Below are 16,149 nucleotides of genomic sequence, written 5' to 3' on the forward strand. Positions count from 1 at the left end.
CAGGGCAATCCTTAACCCACTGAATGAGGCCAGAGATCAAACCAGCATCCTCATGGATACTAGTCGGTCTCATTACCGCTGAGCCACAATGGGAACTTCCTCTAGTTTTTTTTTCTTTAATCAGGTTTTAGGCTAATCTAAGTGACACTTTATAAGTCAGTCTACATATTGAGAGCTTTTTCATGAGCTCCTGGATCTTATTACATGAGCAGCCAAGGTGGGGACAGAAGGCACAGGGAACAATGGCAGCCCTGCTGGGAAACCACAGCTTTCTCTGTTTCTTTCTTGATTCTAAAACATCTTGTTCAATTCCTTTGTGAATAGATCTTCATATGCCTTGAAGGGCTATGGAGGATGGAAGTGAAGGAGTAATAAGTGACCAAACAAAATGAACATCGTTATCTACAAAGAGTGTATAATCCAGGGGACACACAAATTGTTGATGAAATTTCCAGCTACCTAAACCAAGTCTGGACCAATACAGGAAAAAGTGTCAAGGCTAAGAATCAATGTGGAAAGGCTGGTCAGATTGAGGTGAAAAAATTACAGAAAGCTTCCTAGAAACCTTTCGTAATGTTTCTATCTCTCTTTCTCTTTTTTTCTTTCCTTTCATTTGTTTGAGTGTGACATTTTTTTTTTTAATCTGTACTGAAGATTCCGCATTCTATTATATTTCTCAGGAAAGTGCAATGTACTCGGGTGGGCCTGGCAACCTGCAGGTTCAGAAACACAGAATAAGGCTTGGCTACTGATTTACCTACACCAAGATTTTAATTATACCTAAAAGGATGTGTTGAAAGTATTCTGGAAGCAACGTGTAGAGTTTTCCTCATTTAGAAAATTGCAGCACAGTACTGCAGAATTTATCAGGTATGCATTACATAAGATATTTGAAAAAAGAAAAAAAGGCCTTACTTATAACATTGCATTGATCAGGCCATACCCTTAAGGTTGGTGCATGTCACTATATATAAGCTGCACTTTTTTAAAAAAGGAAAAAAAAATGTAAAATCAAATCAGAGTGAAAGTAGCTGAAACAGCAATTTTATTCTCACATTAGCACAAATACAAAAGAATTCATGATTTTTTCCAGCATGAAAACCTTAAAGAATTTCCTAGCCCTTATTATGAGGTAAACATGCCTGCAGTTTGGCTGCCTGTCAAGCATAATACTATTCTTAGTGGTGCTGGGACAAATTTCCACTCCATGTTCGCCAAGCTCTCTTCTCCCTGCTTCAAAACACAACCTAAACAGCACTTACTCTAGAAAAATGTCATGACTAAGAGGGAAAGAAACCTAACAATGATTTAACTAGTACCCTTGTCCTTGTCTCTACGTCTGTGGCTCTTTCAGGTTATTTTTATTATTTTTGTAAACATGGTACACTTTCTGCCAAAAGAGAAAAGTGATCTGGACAATTATAAACAAAGCACAATCTGGAATAAACCACTCTTTCGACTTTTTCAAATGACATTCCATCAGAATAAGCACTGCAGCACCCTTTCTTTTCTGTACCAGCATTTAGACAGGGCTCTGATATTGATGATCAACATTGCCTAGTAAATGGGGCTGACAAAACAGTGCATGCTAGGCCAGACGACAGCAACAGTGGAGAAGGCTGTTATGTCCTCACAAGCAAGAGGAGTGAAAGGAAAATGGAAGCAATCCTCTAAGAGCTACTGAAAGTTGTATGTGATTAAGCAGCTGTATTTGAATTGGTGCCTGTGTCTTTCTTACTGTCTTGAGAAGTTGGAAATGTGTATAGTCGGCTTTTTGTATTTTGTTTTGTTTTCTCCTAAAATCGACAGGCTGCTGGTTTAATAACTCTAAATTAGTTAATTCATTGCTTGAATTAAACATGTGAATCAAATTTGCAGAGGGATTGAGGCTTGTTATGACTCTGACAGAAAATTCTAGAGGGAAAGCTGTTGTTCTAGAGAAGCTGAGCGATTCCAAACAATGAATCCCTTTAGGGATCCTTTTCAATGGTGCACGTGCCTTCTGCTGAGAGCTGAGGCTGAGCGCAAGCACAAGGCAACATGGAACTTTGCATAGCAGATCAAGGACAGCTTTGAAGAGAGGAATGAAAATTAGTTTAGGTTCAGAGAGAAGTTAAAGAAGTAAGTTAATAGTTTCCTCTAAAGAGTAGAGTGGAATTAAGAATAAACGTGATCAGAAGTTGTGGGAAGATTAAGAGGTACAGGAAGAAGTGAATTTCTTCTGACTCTAAGGAAAATACGTAACATAAATATTTAGATAAGACACTTATAACAGATAAGTAGAAAAAAGGACACTTAGTTGAAAAGGACATTTAGTTGTACTGAGGAATCTATTTCAAGCATGTCTCTGCTTAAAGTTACACTGTTTATATAGATAAAAAAGCCAATTAATGCAGGTGTTGCTCTTCATAAAATACACACAAGAGAAGTAAAGGTAAGTGGATTGTGTTTTATAAGCATGATTTTTTTGGTTATAACTTCTGAAAATAAACCCACCCATATGTGTGAGCCTAACAGCCATCAGCACTTCTGGTAGTGCTCCCTAGAACAGGTAGAGAGCCCAAATGAGCACATTCACCTCCATAAGGCTGAATCTTGGGCCCTTTAACTTCTCAATGTCAGAAGTGACACAGGCCTCATGTACTTATGATTCATACCAAATTCAATGACGCTATAAAAATAAAGTAGTAATGAAGTGTAGAGAGAAAGTAATGGGCAGCAACTATTTTTATTGTTTGCAATCGAAAGACAAAATGATTGTTTCCTCAGAGGCTGATTGCAGCCTATTTCTAGAACGGAGCGAAATGACCACAGTGTTATCCCACTCAAATGTGAAAAATGAGAGCGTGGAGAAGATGAAAGTCTTTACTAAATGGTCTAATGGCAATGGAGATGAGGAAACATAAAAAGCTACATCAACTCAGCAAAGATTTTTGTATCCGAAGCACTAATTTAGAGTTAAAATAAAGCAAGTTGGCCGGAGAGAATGAAGAACTTCATGTGGTAAATCAGGACAGTCAACTCTCCTACCTGCTTGGAATTAAACCCCTTTGCTGAGGATAAGCACAGGCGCAGTCATGCTACATAGGTGTGCTACATGTGTCATGCTGGTCATCACGTGCTGTCCCATCCTCTCTTCCTCCAATTCCATCCCCTTTCCTTTCCCAACACTACTATTTCAAGCCCAACTAAATACTTAAATACCCCCACTCCTCACCTTCAGACTCTCCAAACACGGACAAATCAGATCTCTCATTCCAACTGAGCTAAAATGATAGGCTTTAACCTTTCCTGTTCCCCGGGAGGCAGGTTCCATGTTGACGGAGCCCAGTAGGAAGGCTATGACAAAAATGACACTTCCTTTCTCAAACTATACCACCTTGGCGAGTAATTATCCTTCACACGCTTGATAGGCTTGCATCCCCACCATGCCATCTAGTAAAAAAAAAAAGCAGTTAAACTGCGAGCAGTTCACATTATAAAGGCATTTAAATACAATGTCTGAAGCTAAATGAAAGGGGAACTCTTCAGGTAGATAAGATTGCAAACGGATTGGGACCCGTGCACAAATCAGCGAGACAGGATGCTTTTGCTGTATCATCAGCAAAGCAGTTTTAGTTTGTGCTCTCTGCTGGGACAGGGATATACATAGCTGGACCTCTAAGAGAACATGTTTGAAGAGGATTCTGTAGGTAATTAACTCAATTCTGAAACAATGGAAAATGAAAGGAAATAGGAAGCTAAGAGAATTTGTTCTGGATTCCTTCCCCTACCCACTGTATATACAAGTGTGTGCCAGCTGCCAGTACGTTAAATAAAGAAAGGAGAATGACCTCTTGGAAACAAAGGAAAAAAAAAAGAGTATCTCTGTCCTTAAAAGATCCACTGGACCTAGATATCCTTTTAAGAGATGTGTCAGCAGAGGGCTGACCTCCTTGCTCCTTAAGGGTGGTCTGGCTTTTCGTTCTGTAGCTTGTATACATGGATCACCATGATGGGTTTTCAGACGCAGGAGATAAAGCTTTGGAGTTAAACCTGAGATTGAAACCTTTCTCTGTGAGTTTCTAGCTGTATGGAGTTAAAAGCTTAGAGCAACAGGGTCACATGATTTGTGAATATGCATAAAATTAACCTGTGACTTATATTTACCTTATTCTCTAACTGCTGTTTTAAAAAGTAGTTTTTAAATTTTCATTTCAGGAGTTCTGCTAACTGAAAGTGAATATAACAACAACAGAAACAATAAAAATAGTATTCATTCTGCCGAGTGCTAGTTTCTTATTTTTTTTTCTTTTTACAGCCGCACCTGTGGCATATGGAAGTTCCTGGGCCAAGGGTCTAATCAGAACTGCAGCTGCAGGTCCATGCCACAGCTATGGCAACACCAGATCAGAACCACATCTGCAACCTACCCCACAGCTTGTGGCAACGCCAGATCCTTAACCAGATTCGTTTCCGCTGAGCCACAACAGGAACCCCGAAAACTTTATTGATGATATATGGTGACTACAAAATATTAATCTAGAAATATTTTTCTATAGACAGCAGACAAAACCTCATCCTCTTAGAATCCAGAAGTCATGACTAGGCTAGGGCTGACCTCTAACAGCAAGATGAAGGACCAGGACCTCCCATAATCACCGTCTTTGGGGATCAGATGGCCCACCCCAACCCCTGAGCAGGCCTGCTCCAGTATGCCCTGGCAACTTCCCATCCTAAGGCTGGATGTGAGGTCTATACGCTTCTCAACATTTCTTTGCGGGGCTGGTACATGCGTGGCTAGCAGGATGGGAACATTTAGTCCAAGTGTTCCAAGGAAAGACTCAGTCGTAGGCAGACTCTTCATCTCTGTTCTTCATAATAAAACATCCACAGTGGTGTGTCTGCATTTAGGAATGTAACTTGTGAGCAGCCTGCCTCTGGCTCTTCCCTTGTTTGGTTGCTTTCAAAGCCCACTGTAAAGTTGAAAGGTGACAGCTTGACCCATTTTGCTACGTGTTTTTTTTCTTTTTTCTTTTTAGTATTGTTATTAAAATAACAAATGACTATGTGCACAGAGTAGAAAGTCACAGTGGTCTAGCCATGTCTAAGGGAGGGAAGAGAAAGTATCCAAACTACAGAAATACCAAAAACAGGCATGGTGGGAGGCAGGAACTGTGAAATGGGATGGGGTGATTTTTCATTATATTTGGCACAATGCCCAGTACATCCTCAGATTTCCAAACTGTGTTTTAAACTAAGGATTGGGAGCCTCTTAAATAAAGTTTAATTTCTGTTTACATGTAATTCCGGGTTTCATAACCAACTTTAAACAGCTGACCTATAGCTAGCTTTTTACTCTTACTACGAATTACACAAACAAACCACCTTTAAATGACTACTTTGAAAGACCCATTGGATTTACAGAACCCAAACAATATTTTCATATGCAGAAGTTAAATGAATTAAAAAAATAAGAATTACTTTCCAGGAAATGGAAATGAGATGGAAAGTCTTCGAATATAAAAACGAGACAATAAAAAATCATGAAATGTAGTTTTGCACATGGTCAGAAGTTGGAGGGATAGTAGAGAAACAAAGCAGACAGACCCCTCTTTTGTAACTCAAGGGTAAAGCAATGTCTAAAAGAAATGATCTGAAGGAAAGATAGGTTAGGGGAGGTCTCTGAAAATATTTGGCTTAGTTGCTCTTTTTTTTTTTTTTTTTTTAAACAAAGGGGGAAAACAAAAGGGATGACATGTGGAAAAGAAGAAAACCTTGGTGATTGCAGGTCTAAACAACCAAGAGCAATCAGTACCATTGGTGAGGCAAGAGCTTAAGGAAGCAGAAAAGAATGGTATACAGACGACATGGAGAAAGAATAGCCCTGGCGTTCATCTTGCAAACAGGAAGGAAAGGGTTAAGCATGAGAGTAGGTTCCATTAGTTTTGGAGATGTCTGGGAATAGAGTATTTAGGAAACTTCCTAAAGGCTATCTACTGAGTATGAGAAAGATAAGGTATGGCAGAGGATCTAAGAAGTATGGAGACAGAAATGGCGACTCCATAGCCATTATCTGACTTAAAGTCAGATATTTTTTATAATAAACTATCAGTAACACTGATCTAGCTGATATCAAGAGTCATCTCATTGACCAGGATCTCCAACTGCATTTTAATTTCAAATTGATCTTTCTCATTTCCTAAATCATGTCTGTATCTGGTGTCAGCCCTGGCTTGACCCAGCCTTCCAACAAGGAGTTGAAGAGCTTCCCTTTGACAACCTCAAACTCTATCCTGGGCATAGAAGCTCACAATATTTATCAGCAGGCTGAAGTAGAAGCTTAAAATTGGCTCTAAGTTGGGAGTAGAAGTAAAAAGAGAATTTCACAGTTTGTACAATTGTCATCTGTTCATTAGGTCTAATGGAACTGTCACTTAACTACTTTCTACTATTTAGAAAGTATATTCTTGATTTTTTTGTTTTTGTTTTTTGTTTTTTGCTTTTTTAGCACCACACCTGTGGCATATGGAAGCTCCCAGGCTAGGGATGGAATTGGAGCTGCAGCTGCCGGCCTTTGCCACAGCCACAACAATGTATTCTTGAGTTTCTTAATCTCATATGAATTGCATAGATTTCCTCTACTTATATGATGACAGTTTTCACAAAGTCAAAACCTCATATAATCATCATTTATTACTGAACCATACACATTTATAATAAATAAGTTTACTAGTAATTGTTCACTGTTCACAAACATGAACCAGAAACTGATGCTAAGTTGCCAGAAAGTAGGAATGTACACATTGGGAAGGCAGTATTTGCTATGTGTTTTCTTTATATATCTTGTTGTAGCGCAAACTCCATCAGATTATGCATTTACAGAGTAAAAAGGTGTCAAGTATTACGTATGACTGCTGTTTAATTATCAACACATTTTTGAAAGATGATAAATAAATAATGTTGTCAATAACAATTCAAAGTCTTTCCATTTTCATGCTATATGATAAAAAAAAAGATACGTGAAAAAGAAAAGAGGGGCATAAATATAAAATGGTATGAATGGGGCAGTTTAATGACTAAGTTAAACAAACCTCCCTTGTGAAATAAGCCTCAGCCCAAAATTATCAGTTTATCTGAGTGAGGATTTTCCTCCAATTTTAAAACTTGATACTGTCTAATGCTGGCATCTGAGGAAACGTCCCTGCTGCCTTAACTTTCACACAAAATCCCACCTATTTTGCTCTCTAGCTGGCCAGTGGCTGCTTCTATTGTCTTCTCCTTGGCTGTGTGGGTGTGTTTTCCTTTTCAATTTAGGAACTTGGGGACGCCACCTGGGCGGGTAGTTTTTTTTCTTCTTCTTCTTCTTTTTAGGGCCGCACCTGAAGCATAGGGGAGTTCCAGGCTAGGGGTCAAATTGGAGCTGCAGCTGCTGGCCTATGCTACAGCCACAGCAACGCCAGATGCAAACTGTGACCCACACCACAGCTCATGTCAATGCTGGATCCTTAACCCACTGAGTGAGGCCAGGGACTGAACCCACATCCTCATGGATACTAGTCAGGTACTTAACCAACTGAGCCATGATGGGAACTCCTGGGAGGGGTTTTTTTGTTTGTTTGTTTTGTTTTGTTTTTGATTCTAGTTCATCTCAAAAGAAGAATGTTCAATTATGCAAGAGGGCGTCTTCTTTAGGCGTTCAAGCTAACTGACGGAAGACACATAACCACTTTACCCACTCCATTTCTCACACTGATGATCTCTTTTTTTTTTAAACAGCATCGCTGGTTCAACTTATGCAAAGAACAGGAGTCTGTGATAAATATCCACAGTCTCAATCAGAAGATGGCATTTACCTCCTTGAGTTTGACGTTTGTCCTCTGTGGCAGTAAGGAGGTTCAACTCCAAAGTCTCTTTCAGCTTAAAAGCATTGTAGGATTTTAATTTTACTTTTATTCACTTGGGATCCATACAATGATGAGAGGTCAGAAATGACCATCACTGACTTCAGCCTTAGATCTATATTTTCCCAACTGCGGTACCACATTTAGCTACAGAGAGCAAACTCCTCTGTTTTAAATTAATACTCGTTGGGCTTTGTTGTATTTACTGAAGAGGGCTCTTCTCTGTGTCTGTTGGTTTTCTTTGTCACTATCACCATGCCTCCCACCTCCAATATCTTGGTACATCTCAGCTTCCCTCTGTGACCTTTCATCCATGCAAGCTAGAAAATTAGATTCAAATTGCTATCTGTATCATTTCACTCTCAATATTGAAAATGTACAAGCATGAACTAATTCTCTCAATCTAGCTCCATATTTACCTACCAAACTCATTAAAAAGTGGTTTTAGCAGTGGAGCAAGAGATCATGTGTTAGGGAAGCAAAGCAATTTACTTGGCAAGTTCATTTATGTATTCTCTCCAATGTCAGAGCAAAGGTTTGTCCTTGGGATAAGGGTGTTTTCTCATCTAGTTTCACCAAGGTCTCTCTGGCTGTCCGCTTCCTCAATTAACTGACACCTCTGTGATGATGATTTCATCCTGGAATTGTTTAGTGGACAGACTAGGAATAGTCATCTAGTGACTTAGGTGCTGGGTTTATAGCATCACTATAATTGCTGCCTAAACATCCCTACAACAAAGGAGAGAAGGGAAAGGAAGGCCCCTGGAGAGGGTGTGTTTGAGATATGCCACACTTTGCAAAGGGTAAGGAAGAGTATTTTGATGATTTCCATTGGAGGTGTGAAATCTAAACAAAATGACAAAATCAAACAGGAATCAATTGGCTCTTGTATTATATTTTACATTTTAGAGAATTCAATGCCAAGGATTTCTGCACTGTTTCAACGAAGAATGGATTGTTTTTCCTTTTGACTTCAAAAATATAAGAGCTTTATTTATGATACATTTTTGCCCTGCTTACAGAATTTCCTCTGCCCTTAGACATTCAAAAAGCAGAATTTATGGTAAATTTCTATTCTCATTTTTAAATTAGTATATTGGAAAAGTAAGCCAAAAGAAAAAAATAGGTTATCCATACCTGACTCATAAGCTACTATCTTCTTTACTAGACCAAACAGCAAATAATTTTTAATATAAATTCAAGGGATAAAATAGTGAATAATATTGACTTGTTTCTTGTTGTCAAGGACCTCAGAGAATGGTTGGAGATGAACTTTCATTTCTATTGAAAGTGTGCTGTGTATCTTCCTACCTACATGCACACGGGCATGCAATGAATGCACTGACCTATATGCACATATAACTAGAAGTTTTAGATCACATCAATTCACTGTCTCAGTGGGGCCAGGTGGGGGAATGGAAGAGTGAGAGAAGCGAGCCGCCTGGCTGGAGCCCTGGGAGAGAAGGCAAGCCTGAGTGAGAATGTGGTCCCAAAGTTGTCAGATGTTCAGAATTGTAGACATACAGTGGAAATCTGGATTCCTATGTGTATCCTTCCAATTTATAAATCTTGGCTTAATGTTATAAAATACTGACAAGCAAGCAAGACAGGTCTGTGTGTGGACAGATTTGGCTTACTTTATGACCTCTGACATTTACTAGCATATAACACATTTTGAAATAAAGATAATCATGGACATTAGATGATTTTCTAATGCATCATTTTAGTGGGTACGTGATATTTAATGTTGTGTGGTCATATTATGATTTAATTAAATCCTCTATTTGTGACACTTAGGTCCTTTTCATTGTACACCCTAATACACAATGGTACAGTTAAATTTCATATACATATTTTTTTTTTTTTACACACCACTAATTGCTCTCTTAGGATAAACTCCTAAAAGTCAGATCATTGGCTGAAATGAGCTACACTTAGCCATTTTTGATTGTAAAATCCCACTAGCAATTGCCAATTATGTATTTTCCTACAGCTATTCACAAAAATAAGAATTATCACTAAAAATAACTTTGCAAATCAGATAAAATATCTTATCAGTTTTGTTTTAGCTATAATTTTATTGATTTGTGAAGTTTTATATTTTCCATGTTATTGACTATTGGCATTTTTTTTCTTTTCTTTTAGGGTCATACCTGTGGCATATAGAAGTTCCTGGGCTAGGGGTTGAATCAGAGTTGCAGCTGCTGGCCTACATCAGGCAACCACAGCAACACTAGATCTGAGCCGCACCTGTCACCTACACTGCAGCTTGTGGCAGTGCCAAATCATTAACCGGGGATTAAACCTGCATCATCAAGGATACTAGTCAAGTTCTTAATCCACTGAGCCACAGTGGGAGCTCGCAACCACTGGCATTATTTATTTGCCCTTTTCTACATGGGAATTTTTGGACATGTGTTATATGTTTTAATATTTAAATTTATGGTATCATTTAAATTCTCAGAATTTCTCCACTCCACGTAAGCAAATATTTAAGATAATTTCTTTTAACTATTTCACATATTTTATACTTGCAGTTTATATGGACTGTATTTTAGAATAAAGCATAAGAAAATGTAATATTGACATTTTCCCAACTAGTTTAAAGATCACCCCAGGAACATTTATTAAATAACTTATACTTTCTCCACAAATTTGAAAAGCTAATTCTACCATCTTCTAAAATATTCCCATGAATTTATATCTACTTCTGGGCTTTCAATTCTATTCCATTATTTTATCCACATTATCCTTTACCAGTAACATTATTTTTCCTATTTTAATTTTATAAGATATCTAAAGCTCTAATTATAAATCTCTTTTATTAGTGTACTTTTTTTTTTTTTTTTTTAAGGGCTGCATGCACAGCACATGGAGGTTCCCAGGCTAGGGGTCAAATCAGAGCTGTAGCCGCTGGCTTACACCACAGCCACAGCAACACCGGATCTGAGCCATCTGTGATCTACACCATAGCTCACAGCAACGCTGGATCCTTAATCCACTGAGTGAGGCCAGGGATTGAATCATGGATACTAGTCAGGTTAGTTAATTGCTGAGCCATGATGGAAACTCCTAGTGTACTATTTTTCATTGTTTTCTACATCTTCATGCTTTTTTATATACACTTCAGAGTATTCTGTCGACTCCTTTTCCTTATGGAATTTTTATTGGACTGTTATAAATTAATTTGGGAGAAATTAACAGCTGTCTCATATTAAGTCTTTTCATCCAGTAATGTTTTCCCATTAATTCCAGTTTTCTTTTTTGTCCCTCTATAATTCATATACATATATTTAACATGAGACATAATTGTATATATCTTGCTAAGATAGAATTTATTTATTTTTAGTTGCATAATGAATATAATTTTTGTCACAATATTTCTAATTATGATGTATGCATATGTACATAATAAATATCAACTATAGGAGATATGTTTTTAAAATAAACTTACTTTATATTTGGCCACATCTATATAATGTAAATAAGATATATTCAATATGGGAAAGCTAATATTTGGCATCACTTTCCATGTACAAATAATTGATATATCAATTAAAATCATGCTTATATATTTATTAAACTTCATATTATTCCATGGTCTTCTCAATTTTGGATAAGAATTTTTGAAATGATTTGGTGGCTATTCTCTTGCCTTCACATTTATTCTGTATTGAACTGAAAGTTTTCCAAAATGATAACTACAGCATATAAGTCCACACAACCTTTTTCCCAATTAAACCAACTACTTCACTTTATAATTAGCTGAGATTGTATAAAATCTGGTCCTTTTCATAAGTTAACATTTATCAAATAATTTAAGGTACTTATAAAAATTGTCATCCAAAATACATAACATACTTGCTTTAACCACATATAACATGAAAGATAACCTAGTAATTATGACCATTCTTTGAGCAAAGACAGTAAAATTAAATGTGTCTCTGTGTTGGAAAGAAGCAGAAGGCATTTTGGAAAGTGAGTATTATATAAGGATATAAATACTTCTCTATTAAATATGGAATTGATGTGGCTTATGCAGTGTGGCCCAGCAAGGCTGAAATAGTATTTTTTAAGTCAGAGATATTATATTGACTACATTGCAATGGAAGAGAACCTCAAAAATAACTTTCATATGAAATAACCACTAAATATCAGTAAATGCAGATACAAAATACATGACTGACTCTTCTGAATTACCACTGATGTTTGAGCTCTGACCCTTTTGACTATAAAAATGACAGGTTTATTTTTGTTTTAGAATGTCCCCTCATTTTCCCCAAGGTCTGTCACATTGTGATGGAGAGGTCAGGGAAGGGGTTGGAGCCCAGTAGCAGGTACATTCAGAGGCAGAGAGAACATTCAGAGAAGCAAGGTCCTGATTTCACCTTTCATTACTGAGTCCTCTGCATTTACATGGCATTGTCACTATCACAGAAGCAAGCAACTTTTAAACAAAACAGTGGAAACATGATCACACCTGCTTCTTAGCATTGTGTTCATTAGCTAATTGAATGAATTTTTCACTTTTCATTTGGTGGCTGTGACTTCTATATGGGCTGATTTTGTGACCTTTTTCTTCTTTTGAAAAAAAAATCTATTGAAAGTATTTGGGGGTCTGTATTTTTCCCCATCTTACTTATTTCCTCTGTATGGGGGTTTTATTTCCCAGATCACAGAACTTTAGAATAAGAATTTCATGGCTAATGTTTGTGAAAGCTTTTCTTTACTGATGAAACAGGATCAAAAGCTTGCACTTGTCCCATTCCCATGCTCTTCCTAGCCTGGCCTTATTTTGGTGACAAGAGAAAGGAACTGGGCCAGAGCTGGCTGTTTTCCCATCAGCTGCCATCACCAGCACTTTGCCACATGCCTGCCAAGGGGCTGTGGATGCATCTTTGAGGAAGTCTGTGCATGTTGCATAGCCTTCCATCTCTCTCCACATTCCCCAGGGACATATGCTGAGAAGAACTGTCATTTTTTGAATATCTAAAAAGAATAGGCCCAATGTCAAGGGTGGCACTGTTGTTACCCTTTTAGATTTAAGAAATATAACGAACATACAGATAAGTTTTCCAGTGGCAGCTAGGTGGTGGTACTCAGACTTGAAGCCAAGGGGGTCTGAGAGCAAAGCTTTTTGCTCCTGATCAAGTAAACGTCTCAGTTGTCAGAGCAGAAACATGTTACCTCTCTCTCTCTCTCTCTGTGTGTGTGTGTGCATGCGTGTGCATGTGAGTGTGTGTGAAGATAGTTATAACTCATCTGTAGAAATAAAAATACCACTCAGTGAACTGGGTTCGTGATAAGTTCATTAAAATCTATCAAAACTATGATGACGAATTTATGCATCAACTTGATTAGGCCACAGTATCCAGTTATTTCACCAAACACAAACCTAGATGCTGCTGTGAAGGTATTTTTTGTAGATGTGGTTAACATCTACAATCAGTTGGATTTAAGCAAAGGAGATTGTCCTCAATAAAGCCAGCAGGCTTTATCCAATCTGTTGAAGTCTTAAGAGCAATAACTGAGGGTTCTTGAAGAAGACATTCTGCCTGAAAATTGCAGCATCAACTCCTGTCTGAGTTTCTAGCCTGCTAGTCTGCTCAACAGATTTCAGACATGCTGGTACCCATAACTTCATAGGCCAGTTCTTTACAATGAATCCAGACATATGGATGGATGGATAAATAGATAGATAGACAGAGTGCATCTTTGTTATTCTTGATAGTTATATTCTATAAAGCCCACTTGAATACTAAATTAGTGATTACTGAACTAGCTCCTAGGAGAAATAGAGGGTTGGATTCCTGCAAGCCTCTGGTCACAACATGTTGTTATTTAATCAATACATAACCCTGTTTTATGTATGTATTGCATTTCTGTTTAAAGATACTTTATGGAACATCCATTGTTGATTCATTAACAATGAATCCACAGCCAATAACACTATAATTTATGTCTTAACAATGCTTACATAACACATGCATTTTCTCCATAAGATACATTACCACTTTCTTGTGATTAGGAATATCAGACAGCACTTCAACACTACATTATGTTTGAGGATCATCTTAAGCAGTAAAATCACCAAGGAAAAGCAAAATAATGAGAAAAATGTGACAAGAAATAAATCAAGAAAAAGAAAAAGACAGTTTATCACCTTCTTTGGCTGAAGCTGGGAACATGTATGTCCAATAACTCAATTTCACTGCTCCAGGCATGTCTGGAAATGATCGTGAAAGCACCACTAGTGTTGATTTGAGGGTTACAAAGAAATTTTAGCAAGTAGGCAAATTCACAAATATGAAATCCATACATATTGAGTATAAACTTCTCTCTCTCTCTCTCTATATATATATATATGAAATGCTAAGTTTTAAAATGTGTGATTGTGAAGGTTGAAGGAGAAGGAGTCAAAGACAACATACACGTTTCCATCATTAGTGTGAACTTGAAATAGCAGAGGGACTTGAACTCCTTACAAAAAGCTAATGAGACTACTGTGGGAATCACTGATGTGTATCTTTAGCAGTCAGCTTACAGGACAAGGTAGGTTTTATTTCCATTATGTAAAATGCTTCTCAATTAAGCATTTGGCTTTGCATAGGTTTGCATTTACCTTGCATCACATCGAAATGGAAAAAGCCCTTAGATCCTAAAGACCTAAGTATGAATTCTACGTCCATCATTAAATCAGTGCGTGACCATGAATTAAATAACTACTTTTTTTTGGTCTAAATAACTACTTTTAACCTTCATGTCTTTAAATATTAAATAAAAATAAAGATCTGTTAAATGAGAGGACATATAAGAAGGCAAGATACAAAAAGTAAAAACCGTATAGGAAAATATTGAGTCCTTAATAATTAATTTACTCCAAGATGGATTTTTCTACTGACATGTATAGAAATAAATATGTAAAATATGGAGTCAATGTGGCATTGTGGTCAAGCATGAGTTCTAAAATTAGACCAATGAGGACTCGGTCCTGGCTCTATGATTTCCTAACTGTGATTTTCAATGTTACATAGCATCTCCATGTCTTAATATTCTCTTTATAAAGTGGGAAAAAATGGCATCAAGCTAATAGGTTTGGTAGGAACACTATGTGAAATGATAAATGTAAAGCATTTTGAATATTTCATTAAGTGCGATGCATACTGAATAATATTTATCATTACGAATATATAGATTTGTGTCTATATGTATGTTATATATACATAAAGTACCATATGAAATTCCTGATATCAAACCATTTTGAAGAAAAAAATGGCAATGACATAGTTTAATCACACGGATATTAAATGTGCAGAAATATTCAATCATATATATGTAGTTACTTTATCTCTTTTTTTCCTCCATCTTCTCAGGCAAGCAATGGCTTCAGGACAGAGCTGAATTAACTGACTTCTAAATTACCGTTTGCCCTTTTGGTTACTATTTTAAGACAAGCAGTAAAGAGTGGAGGCTGAGGCAGGCTGTGCCAATGGATTCTAACTTGAAACCATGTACCTGTGGACAAGCTATTTAACCTCTCTAAGCCTCTGTCACCTACCGCCTCTACAAAATGAACAAATTAGAATCTGCCTTAAGCATTAAATGAGAAGATGCATGTATAGTGCATAGCATGGAGGTCAGCTGAGGGTGAGCACTCGAAAATGTTAGCTACTGATACACAAACGACTATTCACTAAAATTCCATTTCCTACAGATGACCACATTATAGTTTTTGTCATGAAACTTATTTTCTTCCTCCCACCCCTCCACGCTTTCCTTCTCTGACCACACATTCCTTCTCTGCCCTCTTCTCCTTCCCTTTCTTTAATTTCCTTTCCTTTTTAATGAGAAACCACGGTGACTAAGCACATCTGAATTTTCCTGGATATACCTGTCTCTAAAAGAACCTTTCCGGGGAAAAAAATACATTAATTTTGAATATTTTTAAATGTTTATGAGGATGAGATATCTGTGAACTTTTTTCAAGTATGATATGGATACCCATATTTCTTTTCACTCCAAAAGGAAAAATACTAACACAAAACTAATCTTTGCGCCTTTTTTCCCCCTGTTTGTTTGTTAAAAAAAAAAAAATGCAATGAAATAAAAATGTTAGAACTCTTGGGATCAATAAAGAGTGTTATACACAGTCCCTGAAAGAGAGAAGGACCCAAATGGACCCTGAAAGTGTTTAAGAGAATACTTCAGTGGCCCTGGAGAAGGCAATTTAGTTATGACTAAAAAAGGAAGGATGCAAAATTTAAGA

General features: G+C 37.1%; 1 protein-coding gene across 9 annotated transcripts in view; it reads right to left on the reverse strand.

Annotated features, from left to right (window-relative positions):
- CHRM2 (cholinergic receptor muscarinic 2) overlaps nucleotides 1–16,149 on the reverse strand; it is a 145,870-nt gene that overhangs the window by 14,304 nt on the left and 115,417 nt on the right. For 3 of the 9 annotated variants that reach the window (XM_085004835.1, XM_021078516.2, XM_085004836.1), the window contains exon 3: nucleotides 3,218–3,435. The gene's annotated coding sequence lies outside the window, so the exon portion shown is untranslated. 9 annotated transcript variants of the gene reach the window in all.

This window comes from Sus scrofa, chromosome 18, assembly GCF_054392235.1.
Source record: "Sus scrofa isolate SSC_HxYL_T2T_F1_AM1 chromosome 18, Sscrofa_HxYL_maternal_Yorkshire_Landrace_v2.0, whole genome shotgun sequence".
Taxonomy (NCBI): domain Eukaryota; kingdom Metazoa; phylum Chordata; class Mammalia; order Artiodactyla; family Suidae; genus Sus; species Sus scrofa.